At 29.9% G+C, this 8,422-nt stretch overlaps 2 long non-coding RNA genes across 2 annotated transcripts; one reads left to right on the top strand and one right to left on the bottom strand.

Moving 5' to 3' along the window:
- Positions 1-3,742: 3,742 nt before the first annotated feature.
- On the bottom strand, positions 3,743-4,190 carry LOC131599034 (uncharacterized). The gene is made up of 2 exons (XR_009282497.1): positions 4,051-4,190; positions 3,743-3,960 (listed from the first exon to the last, which is right to left on the bottom strand). It is a non-coding gene; the product is annotated as an uncharacterized LOC131599034 (long non-coding RNA).
- Positions 4,191-4,880: 690 nt separating this feature from the next.
- LOC131599033 (uncharacterized) lies at positions 4,881-7,346 on the top strand. Its single transcript, XR_009282496.1, has 3 exons — positions 4,881-5,565; positions 5,648-5,805; positions 6,422-7,346. It is a non-coding gene; the product is annotated as an uncharacterized LOC131599033 (long non-coding RNA).
- The last annotated feature ends 1,076 nt before the right edge of the window (positions 7,347-8,422 follow it).

The raw sequence follows: 8,422 nt of genomic DNA, 5'->3' as shown, positions 1-8,422 counted from the left end.
AAAGCCCAGGAAAACCTCATAAATGACAGGATGGACACTACAAAAATCAACACAGTGAAGGTTTGTATGCAGAAAGTCATGCATCTGTCAACTGTAGAGGAAGATATGTTGAGGCAAAGAGCTAAGGTCGATTGGATAAAGCTTGGAGACACCAACAATGCTTTCTTTCATGCCACTTTAAAAAGCAAATTCAATAGTGCTTATATAAGTGTGATAAAGGATAAGGACGGTAACATGTTACATAGCCAGGAGCAAATTGAAAAGGAAGTCATTAATTTCTATACAAACCTTGTTGGCAGCTCTACTAGTGGCATGAGGAAAATTGACATTGAGGTCATGAGAGGAGGGAAGCAACTCAAAACTGATCAATGTGAGATATTAACAGGCCCTGTTTCAGAAGATGAGATCTATAAGGCTTTGAAGAGTATCAATGATATAACTGTTCCAGGGATTGATGGATATCGAGCTAGGTTCTTTCTAACAAAGCAGTGAACAATACCTTAGTGACCATCATTCCCAAACATGCTACAACTTGTATGATAAAAGATTTCAGACCTATTTCATGCTACACAACTGTATATAAAATAATATCTAAGATTATGGCTACTAGGCTGGGGCAAGTTATTGGTAGTATATCAGATTTTAGCCAAGCTGCCTTTATTCCAGGACAATACATACAAGACCACATCATGCTTGCATATGAGTTAATCAGAGGGTATAGTGCAAAATATGGGCCCCTTAGGTTTATGATCCAAATGGATATCAAGAAGCTAATGATAGTGTGGACTGCAATGGAAGACATTATGGCTGTTGAGCATCCCCAACAAGTTTATCAATTGGACAATGGTCATGATCAAAACTGTCTCATACAGGTACAAAATCAACAACTGTGTTTCAGAAAATTTACAAGCAAAGAGAGGCTTGAGATAAGGGGACCCCTTATCTCCTCTCTTATTAGTGTTGATTATGGAGTATCTCCATAGAATACTTGAGAAGATTGGTAGACAGAAGAATTTTCAATACCATGCTAAATGTGAGAAAATTGGGATAATTAACTAGAGTTTTGCTGATGACCTCCTGCTGTTTGTTAAGGGTGACATTACTTCTGTGAAAATGTTGATGACAGGGTTGCAAACCTTCTCTGATTTAACAGGTTTGGAGGTGAACCCCGCAAAATGCAAAGTGTACTTTGGAAATGTGGAGGAAGAAGCTAAGCAAGATATCATAAGAGCTACTACTTTTGAGGAGGGGGAGCCTTTTAAATATTTAAGGATTCCCCTCACTAGCAAGAAGATCATTGTGCAACATTGTCTTGGATTAATTGAGAAGATAGTTAGTAGAATTAGGCATTAAGTTAGATAGAAAAATATTTTAAGTTAGTTAGATGTTTTTCGTTCTATAAAAAATCATGATATAAAAAAAATCATGGTTATAAAATTAATTAATTCAAACCATAAAATAGCATAAAAGAAAAACCCTCAAGAGAGAAGTATCATTTATATTCCCCATTCTTCTCTTTCGTTCTCTCTTTATTTGAAGATAAAAATGACAAACATCAGTTTGTATATATTTCTCTATCAGTAAATCATAAAGTTAACAGATCCACTTCTACACACACAAAAAAAAAGGCATCGAAAGTTAAAGAAATTAAACAATCAAAAGCTGTAATGTCAAATAACAAAAATGTTAATAATATAGAATAAAACTTGTGAATAAGATAAAAAAAAATTAATTCTTTTAGAAAGTGAACTTATCTTCCGCCATACTGATACATATGAAAAGAAAAATAAATATGACATAAACAAACTTTAAAATTCCAGCCATATTTGTTCATATTTGCTTGCAAAAATAGAAAATCATAAATTCAATTTATAATGTGAAAACCTCTTATTTTTATTTTATTTTATTGAAATTACTCTTCTCTATATTTAAGTGTTGTGTATGTCTTTATAACTCATCAAAATGATCATATAAATATAAAAGACTCGGTGGTTAGTAGAACTTTTTTTTTTTTTAATATGTGCATGAAATAAATCTCAAAAGAGAAATTATAGGATTTAATGTGTAGAATAACCCTCAAAAGAATGTGAGAAGTATCCTTAACAAAAATTTATTCACCCCGTTTTTGGTCGAAACTGAGGGGTAAATTTGTTTTACTTCGGCTTATGCTATAATCGAGAGGATAATTAGTGTGTTTATTGAAGATATTCACCATCCTTAAGCAAATTTTTGTCATCCATTTAACGAGTAACAACGCTCAAGACACAACCATTTTTTATCTGCGTGAAGCATAAAATTTCCATTATAATAACATTTAGAATATCAAAATTTGATATTGAAACATCATTAAGTACTTGAAACTATCTACATCCACCACTATAAATCTTATTCTCTTTTTGTGAAAGCATTTGCCATAAAAAAAATTCTATGACGGATTGCAAGAACAAAAAATTATTTGAGTTTAAGGTTTGTGTTCATAAGTATTTATTTGAGCAGAAAATCATTTAATTATCTAACCCTTTTTATGTTTTATATAAAAAAAATGCAAGCAAAAACAACTGAAAATATCCTGGCACTCAATTTGATCTTCTCCAAAATTCAGTGATTCAAAGATCCAGCATTTTATCTTCACTGACAAATTAATATTTTAAATAAACAATATAGTTTGTAAACAAATTAATTTATTAATATTATGTGTACACAATATAAGAGTTTTTTTTTTTACAAAAAAAATCTATGCGGATGTTGGGGTTTGAATCCATGTGTAAATAACTTTACACTTCAGTTTTTGGAAAATTGGAGGGTAAAGTGGCAGCTTTTCATGAAGCACTTCGTTACCACGCTTCTTTATCCGAGGTTAAATATATTTCACACCTGAGATGAAATGTATTTTTTATAGTAGTGTTTAAGTTTGTTCTTAACAATTGATTCTCTTGTGTGAAACATCATAACCTCCTTGTTTTTTAACTTACTTCAATATTTTTCTTTCTTGATGATACTCATGATAATCCTGCTTTATTTCCTTTGTCATCATCAAAAATCTGTTATACCTATTTATCAGACAGAGCTACAATTTTAACCTAACTTTTTTAAAAAGAAAATCCAGAGCCAGATTTATTAAGAGACTTCCTAATAGATATATGACGAGTTCACTCCATAATCAATTATACATAATCGATATAAGATATCGATATAAGATGTGTAAACTTATATTGTAAAGTAATTTAAGGGGGATTTTAAAATAATCCTTGCAAAATAACTTTCAGAATTAAGAGTATTTTTCATAGTGTTATATATCTATAACTTGCAAAGTAACTTTCAAAATTTAATGATCGTGATTCATTGTTCTCATTTCTCAAAATAACCAAGTGTTCTCACTTGAGTCGTCTCCTCTATATATATATATATAAATATATATATATATATATATATATATATATATATATATATATATATATATATATATATATATATATATATGTGTGTTAAAAATAATTTTGTAATTAAATATTCAAAATATATGTATTTGACGAAAAAAAATATTGTCTTAACCCAACCTTTTTAAATAAATAGGCTTTTATAAAAAAATATTAGATCTTTTTTGTTTAAAAATTTTTCTGACGAGACCTGAACTTATGTAGATTAGGCCGTAGGCATTTGCTAGGTTGAAAGAAGTATGTCATTTTTTAATTGTATTTAGTATGATTTACAAAATTGTAAGCAAAGCACTAGAAGACAACCATTTAAGATAGTGAACAACTTCATATCTATGTTTGATTACATTAGAATAATCCTTATTTTTAATTTACCATAATGTCCTTTATTATTAGTTTAAAATAATTTATACATTTGGATCCAATCCCTTGAACTTACACTCACAAATCATCTTTATGCACTTTGGAATTGTAAATGGAGGACATGAGTCAGGACAGTCTTCATCATCTACGCAAACATAAGTATCTGTAATGTCAAATAAAAAATGTTAATAATATAGAATAAAACTTGTGAATAAAATAAAAAAAAGTTATTTTTTTTAGAAAATAAACTTACCTTCCGCCATAACAATACATATGAAAAGAAAAATAAATATAACATAAACAGACATTAAAATTCCAGTCATATTTGTCCACATTTGTATGTAGAAATAAAAAATTATAATATCACTTTATATTATGAAAATTCTTCTTTTTTTAATTGGAATTAATTTTAAATGACTTTTCAATATATTTAAGCATTGTGTATATTTTTATTAATTGGAATTACTTTTAAATGACTCTTCGATATATTTAAGCGTTGTATATTCTTAGTGCATGTTTGGTTTGACTTTTGAAAAGGCCAAAAGCAATTCTAGAGGTGTAGAATCAATTCTGGATAATTTTAAGATGTTTGGTTTGACAAAAGTAAAATTGATTCTGTCTCCAGAATTGATTCTACTTGAAGCTAGAATTTGTAGCTTCTGCCTCCAGAATTGATTCTGGATGATTTTTACACTGTAATTTATTATTCAACTCACTTTTACAAAAATGTATCCAAACATAAATCAATTCTGCTAAACTCAATTCTGCTAGAATCAATTCTACCAAACTCAATTCTACTAGAATCAATTCTGTCCACCGCCAAATTTAAGAGAAGAGATATTTGAACTCCCAAATTTTAACACCATACAGCTACACCATATAAAAATACAATTGAAACAAGTGTTAATTTAATTAATGAAAATTTTTTTATTGTTTTAAATTAATAACCGTATGAACATACTTTGTCGAACAACTTTTATGGTGTCCATATATGTTTTCTCATCTTTAAAACTCATCAAATTGATCACATAGCTTTACTTAATATTAAATATAAAAGTATTGATGGTTAGTAGAACTTATCTATAATATTATTAAAGAAGATGTTGTAAAATTCTTATAATTGTCTTTTTTTTTTAACTACCACCTCTCTAAAATAAGAGTAATTTTATTCAAAAATTACTTTTTGCAACTAATAATGTCACATTGTTCAATTTCAACTACATGATTATTGTTTGTTAAAAAAAAACTACATGATTATTGTATTATGTCTTTCCTTGTTAGGATTAGTTCAATTGATGATGTCACATGGTTCATATTCAATTTCCTTCTTTTGTTTAAATATTACTTTATTATATTCCTCTTCATTTTGCACTATTGTTTTTTTTTCTCTTCTATCTTACGAAAATAACTTTGCTTTTAACCCTAACCTGCATGTCATCTTCATTCTCTCAAATTTATTCATCATCTTCTCTTTGAACCTGTCCTCTCTTAGCATTATATATTCTTTCTCTCAATTGTCTTTATCATATTCTTCGATAGAATTTTCTTAGCGGCGGTGGCAGAACTACGTGTTCATGGCCGTTCGCGGCGGTCGGTGGTGATTATTTTGAAGGATTGGTTTCAACCTTCTTTTTTTTTCTTCCAATTTGCTTTGTTAATATGTTTGGTATTTGATGGATTTAGAGACTTTCCATCAAGTCTTTTTTGGGAGGAGCAAAATTCACGGCGACAATGGCCTTACCTTCCAAGTAGAAGATGACATGTTCAAGTATTTTTCATGTTTTTTTATCTATATGTTTTGAATTAAAATGGGAAGAAATTTCAACTTTCATGTGTATATTTTGTTGTAGAAAGCAATTGGAGATATTGCTAAAACATCTAAATCGTCTTCATCAGACATGGAGATTGAGATACTAGAGCTTCTATACGGTTGATGACTTCCAAGAACCATGAGTCTTCGTTGCAAAAGCTTGAAGCAACAATCAATCACAACACCTTTATTAATGCGGTGGGTTTTATTTTTTTGGAGATTTTCTATTTACTATTTATTTATGTGTGTTTGGACTTTTGGTGTTATGTGTATGATCGTTGAAATTGTGGATTCTATCAAATTTCTTCAGATATGTTAGGTACTTGCTTAGGGTGTTAGTCTTGGTCTGTTCTCTTTCTCTATTCTTAATATTTAATTTTTAGTTTCATTCAAAATTGGACCTCAATAGAAGCTATGTTTCTATACTATTTGAATTTATTTATGAAATTATTAATGTATTTTGTGTTTTATCCATGAGAAGCTATGAGTATCATCACTGAAACAGTGGATTCTATCAAATATTTTCAGATCCTCACTCAGGGTGTTAGTCTTGGTTCATTCTCTTTCTCTATAAAAAAAATCTGTTTTTACTTATTTAACTTTAATTTGGGAGCTACATTCATATGGGTCGATTATGAAAATGTATGATTTTGGTGTTTCAGATTTAAAATCTTTATTTTAGGATTTATTTTTTTATCAAGAATGAGCCATGATTTTGTTTAATGTCCAGATGTAGGGTTTAATTTTAATAGTCCCAATTAAGATGCGAGGTTTTTCATAATATTGTTTATGGGTTTAGTAGTAATTGGTTTAGGTGAACTATATTTAGTGAGAAAGGCTGTTTGTTACTTCAAGCATGATTGTTACGTCTGCACTGATCATATGAAAGGCATTGATGTGCATCACCGATAGTGAATCTTCTGTTTTTGTTCTTTCTGGAAGTATGGAACCGGTATTCAAGCGGGTAAGCCAATCTTATACATGGAAGACTTAGGTTTTTTTAATGAGAAAACTTTTATCTATTGTCTAATTATCCAACCTCTTGGATTTTGGATTTGAGGATTAATGCAAGGACAAACAATGGAGAATATGAACAACATTTTTGGGTTCCATTATTATATAATTATATGCTGACAAGTTCAAGAATAAAGGATTGGGTAAAAAAACGTGACCGCAAGTATCTTTTGAAGTTACTATTATGCCATGATCCAACTACATTGCACTCATCGTGTTGCTCAATTGCAGAGTAAAAATGTTAGTTTTAGGTTGTGTTTATTAACATGAATCCTCTACTTTCTTTACGGTTTTTCAGGTGTTCAAATCATCATCTAGAAGATGTGCCAAAAGCATTAGAAAAACTTTACAATATTTGCAACTTAATTACCTTGACCTCTATCTAGTAAGCATTGTCGTTTCCATATATGTTGATAATGAAGCTCAGATTGGTACTAAAACTAATATATAGACATGACTAATGATTTGAAAAAATAAAAATGATTGAATGTAATTGATATGTCAGTGTTAGATACTGAAATGTGTCACATACCAATAATAGATAATTCTGAAACGTGACAATAATTGATTTGTGTTTGAAGTGAATTTCTTATAGTTAAACATGTAGAATTGAATATGACATTTCCAAACTTGGTTAGTTTGGAAATACTCAAACTGGAGGATTCTTACGTGATATTTTATAATGTGCATTTTCAATCTCAATAATTTTAGTTTTTTCATGATGAAATAATAAGGATCTATTGTTTTTGCAAGTGAAGACGTTGATGAAAGAAGGAAGTTTGTAAAGGCTTTGAAAAGTGGAAACTTGATTCCTATCTATCAATGCATATTCACTAATCAGCTTACTATTGCTCTTGTTTACCTGCGCTTGGTTGATAAGGATGAATGGGAAGCTCCAAGCTTTCTTTTTGAGTCTCTTGGGCCAAAATTTCCAATCTTCTAATGTGGTGTGTAATTTTCTTATTTAACTGAGGAGATTTCTAGTGATCCTATGGAGATTCTAGAAAAATCTCACGGGACTGGAGACCAGTTCTTAATGATGAGCTTCCAGACGCATTATATGGTAAGAGTTATACGATCATGATAAAACATGTTTATCAAGACAGGCTCATATCAAATTATGATTCAATGAATAAATATTCATACAGATTGTTAATCTGACCACTGTTAACCATTACTGACCATCAATCATTAATTTGACCACTGTCAACCATTACTGACCATCATTTTGACCAATTTCGATCACCACTTTATTTATCTACGATCTTTAATATGACCATCACTCTTACAACTGTTAGCCATCACTTTGGACCATCAACCACCAATATTACCACCGTATACCATTACTCTAACCATTGTCAATCACTAATCCAACTATCATTCACAACCACAAGCTACCACTCTAACCACCACTAGTAATCACCATGAATAACCACCAATTACAACTACTCTCATGATGAGCAATCACTAAGGGTGGAAAACGGGCATGCCCGACCATTTAGGCCTGCCCCTGCAAAATACCACAAAAAAGGGACGGAGAGGGGCATACACAACTTTAACCACTATTATTAACATTTCTATTAAAAAAATATATTATATATTGTACTATTTTTAACTATTTTGCAAACTTTAACCACTATTATTGTTGATTTTGTTGTATGATAAATTCATAACTCAAAACGGGTTATAGTTTTTGAAAATTTTAAAGCAGAAACCACCCAAAACGAGTTATTGTCTAGTTTTCTATTTAAAAATTACATACTTATTTAAAAGAAGAAAAAAACCTCTTTTATTAATAAGA

The sequence above is a fragment of the Vicia villosa genome, linkage group LG4 (assembly GCF_029867415.1).
Source record: "Vicia villosa cultivar HV-30 ecotype Madison, WI linkage group LG4, Vvil1.0, whole genome shotgun sequence".
Classification (NCBI taxonomy): Eukaryota; Viridiplantae; Streptophyta; class Magnoliopsida; order Fabales; family Fabaceae; genus Vicia; species Vicia villosa.
This window is presented reverse-complemented; position numbering and strand designations above follow the sequence as displayed.